At 37.3% G+C, this 20459-nt stretch overlaps 1 long non-coding RNA gene across 1 annotated transcript in view; it reads left to right on the plus strand.

The window, feature by feature from the left end:
- LOC137634139 (uncharacterized) overlaps nt 1–20459 on the plus strand; it is a 69565-nt gene that overhangs the window by 39425 nt on the left and 9681 nt on the right. The window contains exon 2 of the long non-coding RNA XR_011042459.1: nt 4747–4803. This is a non-coding gene — a long non-coding RNA (uncharacterized lncRNA). The remainder of the gene's footprint in view (nt 1–4746; nt 4804–20459) is intronic.

Genomic DNA, 20459 nt, shown 5'->3' on the forward strand with positions numbered 1-20459 from the left:
TAAGGAACGCACCGTTCGAGATGGATGATAAAGTGATAATAGATATTTTGAATAGGTATGGAAAGGTAGAGCACTTAAGGCATAACAAATTTGCAGTTGGGCCCTTTGAGGGTTTATTCAATGGCGTTCGCACAGCAAAGATGCGAGTTAAAGAAAACATCCCTTCATCAATTTATATTGGTGGCTATAATTTAACCTTCTTATATAGTGGACAGAGTAGAACATGTTACAAATGTGGGAAAGAAGGTCATCTAGTAAAGGACTGCATTTTGAATATTAGTGAGAGTAATTATATTATTAATGAGGGAGATTTCCCTGAAATACCTAAGAATGGAAAGAGTAGTTCATCCAGCGCGAACAATAATGGAAGGGAAGATGAGCATGGAGGTGGAGCCAAATCGGCGAATGGAAAAGAGAGAAAGGGGCTCGAAGTAAGGAACAATAATTCGGGCTTGGGCCATGAAAGCATCAGAACGACCACCGCGACGAAGACTGGCGATGGACGAATGGACGAAGTGGAAACGGACAACGAAAGACAAGATGAGGAAGGAGTTGGAAGGCTTGTGGAAATTCCCGCATCACCTGACGAAGGACTCGTTATTTCGACAGTTGAAGCAGAAATCCACGCAGACGAGACAGACATTGGAAAGGAAATGGACGTTCAATTATGTGTCGTACAAAATAAGGAGGATTCAATCGAAGAGGTGATAAGTGAAATTCAGGAATGTGAAGATAATGAAGAGAATAATGTGGACTGTGGTGGGGAAACTACAATAGACAGTGTTTTCAACCTTGGTAACACAAGTGACGCCGAAATGTGGCAAGCTACAATTAGTGACGAACCAAGCAAAGGTATTCGTCTGAGGCTAACAAAGGATAATGGAGTGCTTTCCGAGTCGAACATGGGCGAAGATACATCAGTGTTTGATGAACCTAAAAGTAGTTCTGAAGACGAGATGAATCGATTGCCAGTGAATAAACGTTTCAAATTGGATGAATGATTTAGATTTTCTTTCTTATATTTGTAACCTTCACTTACTTAAATTTAGCAACTGTTAATGTTAATGGATTATGTATGTCTTATAAGCAAAGTAAATTGATTGATTTTATGTACTTTTATCATTTGGATGTAATATTTGTGCAAGAACACAATGTCAAAGATATTTCGCAACTTGAGTATGTTGAAAAGCATTGCGATATAACATTGAATCCAACTGTCTTGTTGAAGGGAGGTACTGCTATCCTCTTCAATAAAAAGTCGAGAGTGAAGGTTCTGAATCAGGAGATGGATGTAAAAGGCCAAATAATCAGTGTAAAATGTACATATCAAGGAACAGATATTCTATTAATAAATGTGTATGCCCCTTCAGGGACAAATAAGAAAAAGGAAAGAGAGGAACTGTTTTTAAATGTTTTGTTATATTACATGAGACACAATTTACGAAACTTGATCATAGGTGGGGATTGGAACAGCGTAACGAGCAAAAGAGATTGCTCTAATCCTGATAATCATATAATTTCAACAGCTCTTCAAAGATTAAAAAAATGATTTACAACTTAAAGATGTGTGGCTCTTGAAAAACCATTTGATTGAATATACGTATGTTAGGCATAAGTATGGTTCTAGGATTGATCGCATATACGTTAGAGATCTGAAGAATAATGTAAGTGAATCTGAAAATATTCCATTAAGCTGGTCTGATCATAATTCTGTTATGGTTAAGATTAAGATGGACAATGATATTAGCTTTGGCAAGGGATACTGGAAATTAAATACAAGTATTCTGAAAAATACTGTGGTGATAGAAAACCTTGTTCAATTTTGGAGCTATTTGAAAAGAAAGATGGGTGATGCACAGTTTCATTCTATTTTAGACTGGTGGATTTATGCAAAAGTTCAGCTTAGACTCTTTTTTGTTAAAGTTTCAAAGACAATAAATCAGGAGAGATTTGGCTTACTGAATCTGCTGAAAGCAGAATTAAGGCGGAATTATTGGATCCATTCTGAAAACTGTAATAACTTTTACAAAATAGAGGAACTTAAAGACAGAATAAATGTAATTGAAAATGAGATATGTGAAGGGGTCTATGTAAGAGCTAGAATTGATGAAAGAATGTATGGGGAAAAAATATCTGCATATTTACTTGGGAAAGAAAAGAATGTAAAAACAAGTATCGATAAATTGTGTGTAAAAGAGGGTGCATATGTAACAGACACAAAGTCTATACAAAGGTATGTATTAGAATTTTATGAAAATTTGTATAAAGAAGAATCTATAGATTTTGATTTGAAATATAAATTTCTTGAAAATATGAACAGTGTCATAGATGATGATATGAACTTAAACCTGAAGGCTGAATTAACAGAGAAAGAAGTTTGGGAAGCTATATCAGGAATGAAAAATGGGAAATGTCCTGGTGTTGATGGATTAGCCGTCGAATTCTACAAAACTATGTGGAGCATTGTAAAAAACGAACTTATGAAAGTACTGAAATTCTCATTTACTAATTTTAAAATGTGGAAAGACTCAAATAAAGGTGTCATTAAACTTTTACCAAAAAATGGAGATAAGTGTAATCTTAATAACTGGAGGCCCATAACTATGTTAAATGTAGATTATAAGATTATAGCGAAGGTTTTAGCAAACAGGTTAAAATCAGTTATATCTCTTTTCGTATCAGAGGAACAGTTTTGTGCTATCCCAGGAAGGTCAATTATTAACTGTAACACCTTGCTAAGAGATGTAATATACTTCCAAAAAAATGAAAACAAGAAAGCTGCCCTGATTAATCTTGATTGGTATAAAGCATTCGATATGGTAAATCTGGACTCTCTATTCGGAACGTTATACAAACTTGGATTTTCTTTAGAATTTGTAAACTTGATTAGGATGCTTTATAAGGATGCCAAAAGCTGTATATCTACAAATGGCCATATATCTGACCCTTTTCTAATAGGCAAGTCTGTTCGACAGGGTTGTCCATTATCGATGATTTTATTTGTTATAGCTCAAGAACCATTGTATAGAATGCTGAAAGTTAGGTTGGGAACTTTTTCTCCAGATCTTCCGAATGGGTTAAAAATTGTAGTGGTTGGCTTTGCAGATGATAGCACTATTATTGTCAATAAGTTGGAAGGTATTGAGGAAACTTCACGGGTTATTAATGAGTACGAAAAGGCAAGTGGAGCGAAACTTAATAAAAAGAAAACTTACATTGTGGGAATTGGCTCGTGGAAAGACAAACTCGAATGGCCAGAAACAGGGATAGAAGTGAAACAAGGCAGTTTTAAAATCCTAGGTATAATCCATAATAATGATTATGAACTATCTGTAAGGGTGAACTGGGAAAATATCAAGGATAATATTTCAAAAATGATAGGGCCACTTTATAAACGAAGACTAACTTTATTTCAAAAGAGTGTAATGATTAATGTAACTGTATTATCAAAGGCATGGTATGTGTCTCAGGTATTTCCCATTCCAGCTGATATTGGTAAGTACATAGAAAAGTGTACCTTCAGATATCTCTGGAATGGGAATTATCAACCTATTAAAAGGAAAACTATGTATCTTCTAAAGAGTCAAGGTGGATGTGGTATTGTAAATCTAACTGTGAAAGCCAATTGTATGCTTTTCAACAGCTTTTACAAAAGTATTGTCAATAGATTAATGGGATGTGAAATAGCTGCATATTATTGTAAGCTGAGGCTTTCTTATCTTGTTGATTTTAACAGATTTAGTGAATCTACCATTTTTAGCACTCCATATTATGACAAAATAATGACGATATTTCACTCTGTAATAAAGGTAAAGACCTATCCTTTGCTGAAATTAAAACACATTTACTCTCACATGCTGAGAGGTGAATCAGTTCTGCCAAGTATTGAAGAAAGTTATCCGTTGTTTAACTGGAATATAATATGGGAAAATTTGAATAACAAGTGGATTGATCCAGTAAATAGAGAAATATTGTTTAAATACAGCCACGAAGTCTTAGCTACAAAGGATAGGTTATTTATGATGAAAATTACGGACAGTTGTTTGTGTGGCAATTGTGGAGAGCCTGAAACAATTATGCACTTAGTTTATTTTTGTAGATTTAGAGGAACAGTTGTGAATTGGATTAAAACATTTTTGAACAAGGTTTGTAAAATACACACACAAAGCTTTCTAAAGGTTTTAAAACTGGATTTTCAGGCCTATTCTAAAAGAGACAGAAACACAGCAATGCTATTAATAAGTGAATTTATAATTGGGATCTGGTACCTTCATAAGGTAATGCCCTCAGCAGATGAGTTAAGTATGATCTCCTTTATTAAAAGTAGAATATTTAAGACAAGATTTATATTGTTCAAGTCACTAGAGGATAAATGTCTTTCACATTTTACAAAAGAATATGTTAATTTGGATAAAAATGAGTAAATTCGTGTGAAAAATTCCTTAATGATAATTGAAGTTTAAAGTATATAAAATAAAGTAATCTTGATTTATTGCATAATCAGCTTGTCTTTATGTTATGTAAATATTAATATGACTAATGTTAGTATATGCTAATGATGAATTATGAACATCAGAAAAACCAATATCAAAATATAAATTATATGTTTATATAAATATGTATTTGTAAAAATGAACTTGTAAACTGTATATTTTCTTAATAAAAGTAAAAAAAAAAAATTAATATGATTTAATGGCCGAAGTTACTTAGAACTAAAAGACTGATAATTTTTTGTTACTTTTTCAGATTTGATATTTGGCTTCCGGAGTAAGGAGGGCTTTATGGTTTCCTCTGTGAGGGTTTGTAAGTCATTCTAATTATAATATTTGGTGCATTGAGACTTAATATACTACTACTATGTTCATGATGTCATTATGTTCCTCAATATTAGAAATAGAAGGATAGATGTAGTAAAGAAAAATGGTACTTTTAAGAAGGAGACTATCGTCTTAACATGAACAAAAAGGAAGCAAAAAAATAGAATATTTTGAGCAAGAAGTTAGGTAGAATGGAGACGTCGACAGGGTAGGACAATTGGCATTACAGGTGAGAGTAAAGATAATACGAGATGGTAATGGTACTTAGATTGTTAGCAACCATTGAGACGTTTGGGTATTATGAAGTTAGAAGGACTTCAGTTCAATGTTATTGAAGGAATGTGAGAACAAGTTGCAACTACATCTTATTTGGGGTTAATGGCTGAAACAAGCAATATTGACAGTAGAGAATAGAAAGAAGGTGATGCTTTTAGAAAAATCATTACATCAAATGATAAATGGTTAAAGAATGCACATGGCCCCTTACTTACGTTGATTAACTTTAACCAAACCTTTGTCACTTTACTCACTATTGTTACAGCCCTCTCAATAATTACTTCCCAAGAATGCACATGGCCCCTTACTTACGTTGATTAACTTTAACCAAACCTTTGTCACTTTTCTTACTATTGTTACAGCCCTGTCAATAATTACTTCCCAAGAATGCACATGGCCCCTTACTTACGTTGATTAACTTTAACCAAACCTTTGTCACTTTTCTTACTATTGTTACAGCCCTGTCAATAATTACTTCCCAAGAATGCACATGGCCACTTACTTACGTTGATTAACTTTAACCAAACCTTTGTCACTTTTCTTACTATTGTTACAGCCCTGTCAATAATTACTTCCCAAAAATGCACATGGCCCCTTACTTACGTTGATTAACTTTAACCAAACCTTTGTCACTTTACTCACTATTGTTACAGCCCTGTCAATAATTACTTCCCAAGATTGCACATGGCCCCTTACTTACGTTGATTAACTTTAACCAAACCTTTGTCACTTTTCTTACTATTGTTACAGCCCTCTCAATAATTACTTCCCAAGAATGCACATGGCCCCTTACTTACGTTGATTAACTTTAACCAAACCTTTGTCACTTTTCTTACTATTGTTACAGCCCTCTCAATAATTACTTTCCAAGAATGCACATGGCCCCTTACTTACGTTGATTAACTTTAACCAAACCTTTGTCACTTTTCTTACTATTGTTACAGCCCTGTCAATAATTACTTCCCAAGAATGCACATGGCACCTTACTTACGTTGATTAACTTTAACCAAACCTTTGTCACTTTTCTTACTATTGTTACAGCCCTGTCAATAATTACTTCCCAAGAATGCACATGGCCCCTTACTTACGTTGATTAACTTTAACCAAACCTTTGTCACTTTTCTTACTATTGTTACAGCCCTGTCAATAATTACTTCCCAAGAATGCACATGGCCCCTTACTTACGTTGATTAACTTTAACCAAACCTTTGTCACTTTTCTTACTATTGTTACAGCCCTGTCAATAATTACTTCCCAAGAATGCACATGGCCCCTTACTTACGTTGATTAACTTTAACCAAACCTTTGTCACTTTTCTTACTATTGTTACAGCCCTGTCAATAATTACTTCCCAAGAATGCACATGGCCCCTTACTTACGTTGATTAACTTTAACCAAACCTTTGTCACTTTTCTTACTATTGTTACAGCCCTGTCAATAATTACTTCCTAAGAATGCACATGGCCCCTTACTTACGTTGATTAACTTTAACCAAACCTTTGTCACTTTTCTTACTATTGTTACAGCCCTCTCAATAATTACTTCCCAAGAATGCACATGGCCCCTTACTTACGTTGATTAACTTTAACCAAACCTTTGTCACTTTTCTTACTATTGTTACAGCCCTCTCAATAATTACTTCCAAAGAATGCACATGGCCCCTTACTTACGTTGATTAACTTTAACCAAACCTTTGTCACTTTACTCACTATTGTTACAGCCCTTTCAATAATTACTTCCCAAGAATGCACATGGCCCCTTACTTACGTTGATTAACTTCAGCCAAACCTTTGTCACTTTACTCACTATTGTTACAGCCCTCTCAATAATTACTTCCCTAGAATGCACATGGCCCCTTACTTACGTTAACTTCAACCAAACCTTTGTCACTTTACTCACTATTGTTACAGCCCTCTCAATAATTACTTCCCAATAATGCACATGGCCGCTTACCTACGTTGATTAACTTTAACCAAACCTTTGTCACTTTACTCACTATTGTTACAGCCCTCTCAATAATTACTTCCCAAGAATGCACATGGCCCCTTACTTACGTTGATTAACTTCAGCAAACCTTTGTCACTTTTCTTACTATTGTTACAGCCCTCTCAATAATTACTTCCCAAGAATGCACATGGGCCCTTACTTACGTTGATTAACTTCAGCCAAACCTTTGTCACTTTTCTCACTACTGTTACAGCCCTTTCAATAATTACCTCCCAAGAATGCACATGGGCCCTTACTTACGTTGATTAACTTCAGCCAAGCCTTTGTCACTTTTCTCACTATTGTTACAGCCCTCTTAATAATTACTTCCCAAACATGCATATGGGCCCTTACTTACATTAATTAACTTCAGCCAAACCTTTGTCACTTTTATCACTATTGTTACAGCCCTCTCAATAATTACTTCCCAAGAATGCATATGGCCCCTTACTTACGTTAATTAACTTCAGCCAAACATTTGTCACTTTTCAAACTATTGTTACAGCCCTCTCAAGAATTACTTCCCAAGAATGCACATGGGCCCTTACTTACGTTAATTAACTTCAGCTAAACCTTTGTCACTTTTCAAACTATTGTTACAACCCTCTCAATAATTACTTCCCAAGAATGCACATGGCCCCTTACTTACGTTGATTAACTTCAGCCAAATCTTTGTCACTTTTCTCACTATTGTTACAGCCCTCTCAATAATTACTTCCCAAGAATGCACATGGCCCCTTACTTACGTTGACTAACTTCAGCCAAACCTTTGTCACTTTTCTCACTATTGTTACAGCCCTCTCAATAATTACTTCCCAAACATGCACATGGCCCCTTACATACGTTGATTAACTTCAGCCAAACCTTTGTCACTTTTCTCACTATTGTTACAGCCCTCTCAATAATTACTTCCCAAGAATGCACATGGCCCCTTACTTACGTTGATTAACTTCAGCCAAATCTTTGTCACTTTTTTCACTATTGTTACAGCCTTCTCAATAATTACTTCACAAGAATGCACATAACCCTTTACTTACGTTGATTAACTTTAACCAAACCTTTGTCACTTTTTTCACTATTGTTACAGCCTTCTCAATAATTACTTCCCAAGAATGCACATGGGCCCTTACTCACGTTGATTAACTTTAACCAAACCTTTGTCACTTTTCTCACTATTGTTACAGCCTTCTCAATAATTACTTCCCAAGAATGCACATAACCCTTTACTTACGTTGATTAACTTTAACCAAACCTTTGTCACTTTTCTCACTATTGTTACAGCCTTCTCAATAATTACTTCCCAAGAATGCACATGGGCCCTTACTCACGTTGATTAACTTTAACCAAACCTTTGTCACTTTTCTCACTATTGTTACAGCCTTCTCAATAATTACTTCCCAAGAATGCACATAACCCTTTACTTACGTTGATTAACTTTAACCAAACCTTTGTCACTTTTCTCACTATTGTTACAGCCTTCTCAATAATTACTTCCCAAGAATGCACATAACCCTTTACTTACGTTGATTAACTTTAACCAAACCTTTGTCACTTTTCTCACTATTGTTACAGCCTTCTCAATAATTACTTCCCAAGAATGCACATGGGCCCTTACTCACGTTGATTAACTTTAACCAAACCTTTGTCACTTTTCTCACTATTGTTACAGCCTTCTCAATAATTACTTCCCAAGAATGCACATAACCCTTTACTTACGTTGATTAACTTTAACCAAACCTTTGTCACTTTTCTCACTATTGTTACAGCCTTCTCAATAATTACTTCCCTAGAATGCACATGGGCCATTAATTACGTTGATTAACTTCAGCCAAACCTTTGTCACTTTTCTCACTATTGTTACAGCCTTCTCAATAATTACTTCCCAAGAATGCACATAACCCTTTACTTACGTTGATTAACTTTAACCAAACCTTTGTCACTTTTCTCACTATTGTTACAGCCTTCTCAATAATTACTTCCCAAGAATGCACATGGGCCCTTACTCACGTTGATTAACTTCAACCAAACCTTTGTCACTTTTCTCACTATTGTTACAGCCTTCTCAATAATTACTTCCCAAGAATGCACATGACCCTTTACTTACGTTGATTAACTTTAACCAAACCTTTGTCACTTTTTTCACTATTGTTACAGCCCTCTCAATAATTACTTCCTAAACATGCATATGGCCCCTTAAATACGTTGATTAACTTCAGCCAAACTTTTGTCACTTCTCTCACTATTGTTACAGCCCTCTCAATAATTACTTCCCAAGAATGCACATGGGCCCTTACTCACGTTGATTAACTTTAGCCAAACCTTTGTCACATTTCTCACTATTGTTACAGCCCTCTCAATAATTACTTCTTAAACATGCATATGGCCCCTTAAATACGTTGATTAACTTCAGCCAAACCTTTGTCACTTTTCTCACTATTGTTACAGCCCTCTCAATAATTACTTCCCAAGAATGCACATGGGCCCTTACTTACGTTGATTAACTTCCGCCAAACCTTTGTCACTTTTCTCACTATTGTTACAGCCCTCTCAATAATTACTTCCCAAGAATGCACATGGCCCCTTGCTTAGGTTGATTAACATCAGCCAAACCTTTGTCACTTTTTTCACTATTGTTACAGACCTCTCAATAATTACTTCCCAAGAATGTACATGGGCCCTAACTTACGTTGATTAACTTCAGCCAAACCTTTGTCACATTTCTCACTATTGTTACAGCCCTCTCAATAATTACTTCCCAAACATGCACATGGCCCCTTACTTACGTTGATTATCTTCAGCCAAACCTTTGTAACTTTTCTCACTATTGTTACAGCCCTCTCAATAATTACTTCTCAAGAATGCACATGGTCCCTTAAATACGTTGATTAACTTCAGCCAAACCTTTGTCACATTTCTCACTATTGTTACAGCCCTCTCAATAATTACTTCCCTAGAATGCACATGGCCCCTTACTTACGTTGATTATCTTCAGCCAAACCTATGTCACTTTTCTCACAATTGTTACAGCCCTCTCAATAATTACTTCCCAAGAATGCACATGGTCCCTTAAATACGTTGATTAACTTCCGCCAAACCTTTGTCACTTTTCTCACTATTGTTACAGCCCTCTCAATAATTACTTCCTAAACATGCACATGGCCCCTTACATACGTTGATTAACTTCAGCCAAACCTTTGTCACTTTTCTCACTATTGTTACAGCCCTCTCAATAATTACTTCCCAAACATGCACTTGGCCCCTTACATACGTTGATTAACTTCCGCCAAACCTTTGTCACTTTTCTCACTATTGTTACATCCCTCTCAATAATTACTTCCCAAACATGCACATGGCCCCTTACATACGTTGATTAACTTCAGCCAAACCTTTGTCACTTTTCTCACTATTGTTACAGCCCTCTCAATAATTACTTCCCAAACATGCACATGGCCCCTTACATACGTTGATTAACTTCAGCCAAACCTTTGTCACTTTTCTCACTATTGTTACAGCCCTCTCAATAATTACTTCCCAAACATGCACATGGCCCCTTACATACGTTGATTAACTTCAGCCAAACCTTTGTCACTTTTCTCACTATTGTTACAGCCCTCTCAATAATTACTTCCCAAACATGCACATGGCCCCTTACTTACGTTGATTAACTTCAGCCAAACCTTTGTCACTTTTCTCACTATTGTTACAGCTATCTCAATAATTACTTCCCAAGAATGTACATGGCCCCTTACTTACGATGATTAACTTCAGCCAAACCTTTGTCACTTTTCTCACTATTGTTACAGCTATCTCAATAATTACTTCCCAAGAATGCACATGGCCCCTTACATACGTTGATTAACTTCAGCCAAACCTTTGTCACTTTTCTCACTATTGTTACAGCTATCTCAATAATTACTTCCCAAGAATGCACATGGCCCCTTTCTTACGTTGATTAACTTCAGCCAAACCTTTGTCACTTTTCTCACTATTGTTACAGCCCTCTCAATAATTACTTCCTAAACATGCACATGGCCCCTTACATACGTTGATTAACTTCAGCCAAACCTTTGTCACTTTTCTCACTATTGTTACAGCCCTCTCAATAATCACTTCCCAAGAATGCACATGGCCCCTTTCTTACGTTGATTAACTTCAGCCAAACCTTTGTCACTTTTCTCACTATTGTTACAGCCCTCTCAATAATTACTTCCCAAACATGCACATGGCCTCTTACTTACGATGATTAACTTCAGCCAAACCTTTGTCACTTTTCTCACTATTGTTACAGCTATCTCAATAATTACTTCCCAAGAATGCACATGGCCCCTTACATACGTTGATTAACTTCAGCCAAACCTTTGTCACTTTTACCACTATTGTTACAGCCCTCTCAATAATTACTTCCCAAACATGCACATGGCCCCTTACATACGTTGATTAACTTCCGCCAAACCTTTGTCACTTTTCTCACTATTGTTACAGCCCTCTCAATAATTACTTCCCAAACATGCACATGGCCCCTTACATACGTTGATTAACTTCAGCCAAACCTTTGTCACTTTTCTCACTATTGTTACAGCCCTCTCAATAATTACTTCCCAAACATGCACATGGCCCCTTACATACGTTGATTAACTTCAGCCAAACCTCTGTCACTTTTCTCACTATTGTTACAGCCCTCTCAATAATTACTTCCCAAACATGCACATGGCCCCTTACATACGTTGATTAACTTCAGCCAAACCTTTGTCACTTTTCTCACTATTGTTACAGCCCTCTCAATAATTACTTCCCAAACATGCACATGGCCCCTTACATACGTTGATTAACTTCAGCCAAACCTTTGTCACTTTTCTCACTATTGTTACGGCCCTCTCAATAATTACTTCCCAAACATGCACATGGCCCCTTACATACGTTGATTAACTTCCGCCAAACCTTTGTCACTTTTCTCACTATTGTTACAGCCCTCTCAATAATTACTTCCCAAACATGCACATGGCCCCTTACATACGTTGATTAACTTCCGCCAAACCTTTGTCACTTTTCTCACTATTCTTACAGCCCTCTCAATAATTACTTCCCAAACATGCACATGGCCCCTTACATACGTTGATTAACTTCAGCCAAACCTTTGTCACTTTTCTCACTATTGTTACAGCCCTCTCAATAATTACTTCCCAAACATGCACATGGCCCCTTACATACGTTGATTAACTTCAGCCAAACCTTTGTCACTTTTTTCACTATTGTTACAGCCCTCTCAATAATTACTTCCCAAGAATGCACATGGCCCCTTGCTTAGGTTGATTAACATCAGCCAAACCTTTGTCACTTTTTTCACTATTGTTACAGCCCTCTCAATAATCACTTCCCAAGAATGCACATGGCCCCTTACTTACGTTGATTAACTTCAGCCAAACCTTTGTCACTTTTTTCACTATTGTTACAGCCCTCTCAATAATTACTTCCCAAGAATGCACATGGCCCCTTGCTTAGGTTGATTAACATCAGCCAAACCTTTGTCACTTTTCTCACTATTGTTACAGCCCTCTCAATAATTACTTCCCAAGAATGCACATGGCCCTTTACTTACGTTGATTAACTTCAGCCAAACCTTTGTCACTTTTCTCACTATTGTTACAGCCCTCTCAATAATTACTTCCCAAGAATGCACATGGTCCCTTACTTACGTTGATTAACTTCGTCCAAACCTTTGTCACTTTTCTCACTATTGTTGCAGCCCTCTCAATAATTACTTCCCAAGAATGCACATGGGCCCTTACTTACGTTGATTAACTTCAGCCAAACCTATGTCACATTTCTCACTATTGTTACAGCCCTCTCAATAATTACTTCCCTAGAATGCACATGGGCCATTAATTACGTTGATTAACTTCAGCCAAACCTTTGTCACTTTTCTCAAAATTGTTACAGCCCTCTCAATAATTACTTCCCAAGAATGCACATGGCCCTTTACTTACGTTGATTAACTTCAGCCAAACCTTTGTCACTTTTCTCACTATTGTTACAGCCCTCTCAATAATTACTTCCCAAGAATGCACATGGCCCTTTACTTACGTTGATTAACTTCAGCCAAACCTTTGTCACTTTTCTCACTATTGTTACAGCCCTCTCAATAATTACTTCCCAAGAATGCACATGGCCCTTTACTTACGTTGATTAACTTCAGCCAAACCTTTGTCACTTTTCTCACTATTGTTACAGCCCTCTCAATAATTACTTCCCAAGAATGCACATGGTCCCTTACTTACGTTGATTAACTTCGTCCAAACCTTTGTCACTTTTCTCACTATTGTTGCGGCCCTCTCAAAAATTACTTCCCAAGAATGCACATGGGCCCTTACTTACGTTGATTAACTTCAGCCAAACCTATTTCACATTTCTCACTATTGTTACAGCCCTCTCAATAATTACTTCCCAAGAATGCACATGGCCCCTTACTTACGTTGATTATCTTCAGCCAAACCTATGGTACTTTTCTCACTATTGTTACAGCCCTCTCAATAATTACTTCCCAAGAATGCACATGGCCTTTTACTCACGTTGATTAACTTCAGCCAAACCTTTGTCACTTTTCTCACTATTGTTACAGCCCTCTCAATAATTACTTCCCAAGAATGCACATGGTCCTTTAAATACGTTGATTAACTTCAGTCAAACCTTTGTGTCTTTTCTCACTATTGTTACAGCCCTCTCAATAATTACTTCTCAAGAATGCTTATGGCCCTTCACTTACGTTGATTAACTTCCGCCAAACCTTTGTCGCTTTTCTCACTATTGTTACAGCCCTCTCAATAATTACTTCCCAAGAATGCACATGGCCCCTTACTTACGTTGATTAACTTCAGCCAAGCCTTTGTCACTTTTCTCACTATTGTTACAGTCCTCTCAATGATTACTTCCCAAGAATGCACATGGCCCCTTACTTACGTTGATTAACTTCAGCCAAACCTTTGTCACTTTTCTCACTATTGTTACAGTCCTCTCAATAATTACTTCCCAAGAATGCACATGGGCCCTTACTTACGTTGATTAACTTCAGCCAAGCCTTTGTCACTTTTCTCACTATTGTTACAGTCCTCTCAATAATTACTTCCCAAGAATGCACATGGCCCCTTACTTACGTTGATTAACTTCAGCCAAACCTTTGTCACTTTTCTCACTATTGTTACAGCTATCTCAATAATTACTTCCCAAGAATGCACATGGCCCCTTACTTTCGTTGATTAACTTCAGCCAAATATTTGTCACTTTTCTCACTATTGTTACAGCCCTCTCAATAATTACTTCCCAAGAATGCACATGGCCCCTTACTTACGTTGATTAACTTCAGCCAAATCTTTGTCACTTTTCTCACTATTGTTACAGCCCTCTCAATAATTACTTCCCAAGAATGCACATGGCCCCTTACTTACGTTGACTAACTTCAGCCAAACCTTTGTCACTTTTCTCACTATTGTTACAGCCCTCTCAATAATTACTTCCCAAACATGCACATGGCCCCTTACATACGTTGATTAACTTCAGCCAAACCTTTGTCACTTTTCTCACTATTGTTACAGCCCTCTCAATAATTACTTCCCAAGAATGCACATGGCCCCTTACTTACGTTGATTAACTTCAGCCAAATCTTTGTCACTTTTTTCACTATTGTTACAGCCTTCTCAATAATTGCTTCACAAGAATGCACATAACCCTTTACTTACGTTGATTAACTTTAACCAAACCTTTGTCACTTTTTTCACTATTGTTACAGCCTTCTCAATAATTACTTCCCAAGAATGCACATGGGCCCTTACTCACGTTGATTAACTTTAACCAAACCTTTGTCACTTTTCTCACTATTGTTACAGCCTTCTCAATAATTACTTCCCAAGAATGCACATAACCCTTTACTTACGTTGATTAACTTTAACCAAACCTTTGTCACTTTTCTCACTATTGTTACAGCCTTCTCAATAATTAATTCCCAAGAATGCACATGGGCCCTTACTCACGTTGATTAACTTTAACCAAACCTTTGTCACTTTTCTCACTATTGTTACAGCCTTCTCAATAATTACTTCCCAAGAATGCACATAACCCTTTACTTACGTTGATTAACTTTAACCAAACCTTTGTCACTTTTCTCACTATTGTTACAGCCTTCTCAATAATTACTTCCCTAGAATGCACATGGGCCATTAATTACGTTGATTAACTTCAGCCAAACCTTTGTCACTTTTCTCACTATTGTTACAGCCTTCTCAATAATTACTTCCCAAGAATGCACATAACCCTTTACTTACGTTGATTAACTTTAACCAAACCTTTGTCACTTTTCTCACTATTGTTACAGCCTTCTCAATAATTACTTCCCAAGAATGCACATGGGCCCTTACTCACGTTGATTAACTTTAACCAAACCTTTGTCACTTTTCTCACTATTGTTACAGCCTTCTCAATAATTACTTCCCAAGAATGCACATGACCCTTTACTTACGTTGATTAACTTTAACCAAACCTTTGTCACTTTTTTCACTATTGTTACAGCCCTCTCAATAATTACTTCCTAAACATGCATATGGCCCCTTAAATACGTTGATTAACTTCAGCCAAACTTTTGTCACTTCTCTCACTATTGTTACAGCCCTCTCAATAATTACTTCCCAAGAATGCACATGGCCCCTTACTCACGTTGATTAACTTTGGCCAAACCTTTGTCACATTTCTCACTATTGTTACAGCCCTCTCAATAATTACTTCTTAAACATGCATATGGCCCCTTAAATACGTTGATTAACTTCAGCCAAACCTTTGTCACTTTTCTCACTATTGTTACAGCCCTCTCAATAATTACTTCCCAAGAATGCACATGGGCCCTTACTTATGTTGATTAACTTCCGCCAAACCTTTGTCACTTTTCTCACTATTGTTACAGCCCTCTCAATAATTACTTCCCAAGAATGCACATGGCCCCTTGCTTAGGTTGATTAACATCAGCCAAACCTTTGTCACTTTTTTCACTATTGTTACAGACCTCTCAATAATTACTTCCCAAGAATGTACATGGGCCCTAACTTACGTTGATTAACTTCAGCCAAACCTTTGTCACATTTCTCACTATTGTTACAGCCCTCTCAATAATTACTTCCCAAACATGCACATGGCCCCTTACTTACGTTGATTATCTTCAGCCAAACCTTTGTAACTTTTCTCACTATTGTTACAGCCCTCTCAATAATTACTTCTCAAGAATGCACATGGTCCCTTAAATACGTTGATTAACTTCAGCCAAACCTTTGTCACATTTCTCACTATTGTTACAGCCCTCTCAATAATTACTTCCCTAGAATGCACATGGCCCCTTACTTACGTTGATTATCTTCAGCCAAACCTTTGTCACTTTTCTCACAATTGTTACAGCCCTCTCAATAATTACTTCCCAAGAATGCACATGGTCCCTTAAATACGTTGATTAACTTCCGCCAAACCTTTGTCACTTTTCTCACTATTGTTACAGCCCTCTCAATAATTACTTCCTAAACATGCACATGGCCCCTTACATACGTTGATTAACTTCAGCCAAACCTTTGTCACTTTTCTCACTATTGTTACAGCCCTCTCAATAATTACTTCCCAAACATGCACTTGGCCCCTTACATACGTTGATTAACTTCCGCCAAACCTTTGTCACTTTTCTCACTATTGTTACATCCCTCTCAATAATTACTTCCCAAACATGCACATGGCCCCTTACATACGTTGATTAACTTCAGCCAAACCTTTGTCACTTTTCTCACTATTGTTACAGCCCTCTCAATAATTACTTCCCAAACATGCACATGGCCCCTTACATACGTTGATTAACTTCAGCCAAACCTTTGTCACTTTTCTCACTATTGTTACAGCCCTCTCAATAATTACTTCCCAAACATGCACATGGCCCCTTACATACGTTGATTAACTTCAGCCAAACCTTTGTCACTTTTCTCACTATTGTTACAGCCCTCTCAATAATTACTTCCCAAACATGCACATGGCCCCTTACTTACGTTGATTAACTTCAGCCAAACCTTTGTCACTTTTCTCACTATTGTTACAGCTATCTCAATAATTACTTCCCAAGAATGTACATGGCCCCATTACTTACGATGATTAACTTCAGCCAAACCTTTGTCACTTTTCTCACTATTGTTACAGCTATCTCAATAATTACTTCCCAAGAATGCACATGGCCCTTTACTTACGTTGATTAACTTCAGCCAAACCTTTGTCACTTTTCTCACTATTGTTACAGCCCTCTCAATAATTACTTCCCAAGAATGCACATGGTCCCTTACTTACGTTGATTAACTTCGTCCAAACCTTTGTCACTTTTCTCACTATTGTTGCAGCCCTCTCAATAATTACTTCCCAAGAATGCACATGGCCCCTTTCTTACGTTGATTAACTTCAGCCAAACCTTTGTCACTTTTCTCACTATTGTTACAGCCCTCTCAATAATTACTTCCTAAACATGCACATGGCCCCTTACATACGTTGATTAACTTCAGCCAAACCTTTGTCACTTTTCTCACTATTGTTACAGCCCTCTCAATAATCACTTCCCAAGAATGCACATGGCCCCTTTCTTACGTTGATTAACTTCAGCCAAACCTTTGTCACTTTTCTCACTATTGTTACAGCCCTCTCAATAATTACTTCCCAAACATGCACATGGCCCCTTACTTACGATGATTAACTTCAGCCAAACCTTTGTCACTTTTCTCACTATTGTTACAGCTATCTCAATAATTACTTCCCAAGAATGCACATGGCCCCTTACATACTTTGATTAACTTCAGCCAAACCTTTGTCACTTTTACCACTATTGTTACAGCCCTCTCAATAATTACTTCCCAAACATGCACATGGCCCCTTACATACGTTGATTAACTTCCGCCAAACCTTTGTCACTTTTCTCACTATTGTTACAGCCCTCTCAATAATTACTTCCCAAACATGCACATGGCCCCTTACATACGTTGATTAACTTCAGCCAAACCTTTGTCACTTTTCTCACTATTGTTACAGCCCTCTCAATAATTACTTCCCAAACATGCACATGGCCCCTTACATACGTTGATTAACTTCAGCCAAACCTCTGTCACTTTTCTCACTATTGTTACAGCCCTCTCAATAATTACTTCCCAAACATGCACATGGCCCCTTACATACGTTGATTAACTTCAGCCAAACCTTTGTCACTTTTCTCACTATTGTTACAGCCCTCTCAATAATTACTTCCCAAACATGCACATGGCCCCTTACATACGTTGATTAACTTCAGCCAAACCTTTGTCACTTTTCTCACTATTGTTACAGCCCTCTCAATAATTACTTCCCAAACATGCACCTGGCCCCTTACATACGTTGATTAACTTCCGCCAAACCTTTGTCACTTTTCTCACTATTGTTACAGCCCTCTCAATAATTACTTCCCAAACATGCACATGGCCCCTTACATACGTTGATTAACTTCCGCCAAACCTTTGTCACTTTTCTCACTATTCTTACAGCCCTCTCAATAATTACTTCCCAAACATGCACATGGCCCCTTACATACGTTGATTAACTTCAGCCAAACTTTTGTCACTTTTCTCACTATTGTTACAGCCCTCTCAATAATTACTTCCCAAACATGCACATGGCCCCTTACATACGTTGATTAACTTCAGCCAAACCTTTGTAACTTTTCTCACTATTGTTACAGCCCTCTCAATAATTACTTCCCAAACATGCACATGGCCCCTTACATACGTTGATTAACATCAGCCAAACCTTTGTCACTTTTCTCACTATTGTTACAGCCCTCTCAATAATTACTTCCCAAACATGCACATGGCCCCTTACATACGTTGATTAACTTCAGCCAAACCTTTGTCACTTTTCTCACTATTGTTACAGCCCTCTCAATAATTACTTCCCAAACCTGCACATGGCCCCTTACATACGTTGATTAACTTCAGCCAAACCTTTGTCACTTTTCTCACTATTGTTACAGCTATCTCAATAATTACTTCCCAAGAATGTACATGTGCCCTAACTTACGTTGATTAACTTCAGCCAAACCTTTGTCACTTTTCTCACTATTGTTACAGCCCTCTCAATAATTACTTCCCAAGAATGCACATGGCCCCTTACTTACGTTGATTAACTTCAGCCAAACCTTTGTCACTTTTCTCACTATTGTTACAGCCCTCTCAATAATTACTTCCCAAGAATGCACATGGCCCCTTGCTTAGGTTGATTAACTTCAGCCAAACCTTTGTCACTTTTTTCACTATTGTTACAGCCCTCTCAATAATTACTTCCCAAGAATGCACATGGCCCCTTGCTTGGGTTGATTAACATCAGCCAAACCTTTGTCACTTTTTTCACTATTGTTACAGCCCTCTCAATAATCACTTCCCAAGAATGCACATGGCCCCTTACTTACGTTGATTAACTTCAGCCAAACCTTTGTCACATTTCTCACTATTGTTACAGCCCTCTCAATAATTACTTCCCAAGAATGCACATGGCCCCTTGCTTAGGTTGATTAACATCAGCCAAACCTTTGTCACTTTTTCCACTATTGTTACAGCCCTCTCAATAATTACTTCCCAAGAATGCACATGGCCCCTTGCTTAGGTTGATTAACATCAGCCAAACCTTTGTCACTTTTCTCACTATTGTTACAGCCCTCTCAATAATTACTTCCCAAGAATGCACATGGCCCTTTACTTACGTTGATTAACTTCAGCCAAACCTTTGTCACTTTTCTCACTATTGTTACAGCCCTCTCAATAATTACTTCCCAAGAATGCACATGGTCCCTTACTTACGTTGATTAACTTCGTCCAAACCTTTGTCACTTTTCTCACTATTGTTGCAGCCCTCTCAATAATTACTTCCCAAGAATGCACATGGGCCCTTACTTACGTTGATTAACTTCAGCCAAACCTATGTCACATTTCTCACTATTGTTATAGCCCTCTCAATAATTACTTCCCTAGAATGCACATGGGCCATTAATTACGTTGATTAACTTCAGCCAAACCTTTGTCACTTTTCTCACAATTGTTACAGCCCTCTCAATAATTACTTCCCAAGAATGCACATGGCCCTTTACTTACGTTGATTAACTTCAGCCAAACCTTTGTCACTTTTCTCACTATTGTTACAGCCCTCTCAATAATTACTTCCCAAGAATGCACATGGCCCTTTACTTACGTTGATTAACTTCAGCCAAACCTTTGTCACTTTTTCCACTATTGTTACAACCCTCTCAATAATTACTTCCTAAGAATGCACATGGCCCTTTACTTACGTTGATTAACTTCAGCCAAACCT

Source organism: Palaemon carinicauda, chromosome 44 (assembly GCF_036898095.1).
Source record: "Palaemon carinicauda isolate YSFRI2023 chromosome 44, ASM3689809v2, whole genome shotgun sequence".
Taxonomy (NCBI): Eukaryota; Metazoa; Arthropoda; class Malacostraca; order Decapoda; family Palaemonidae; genus Palaemon; species Palaemon carinicauda.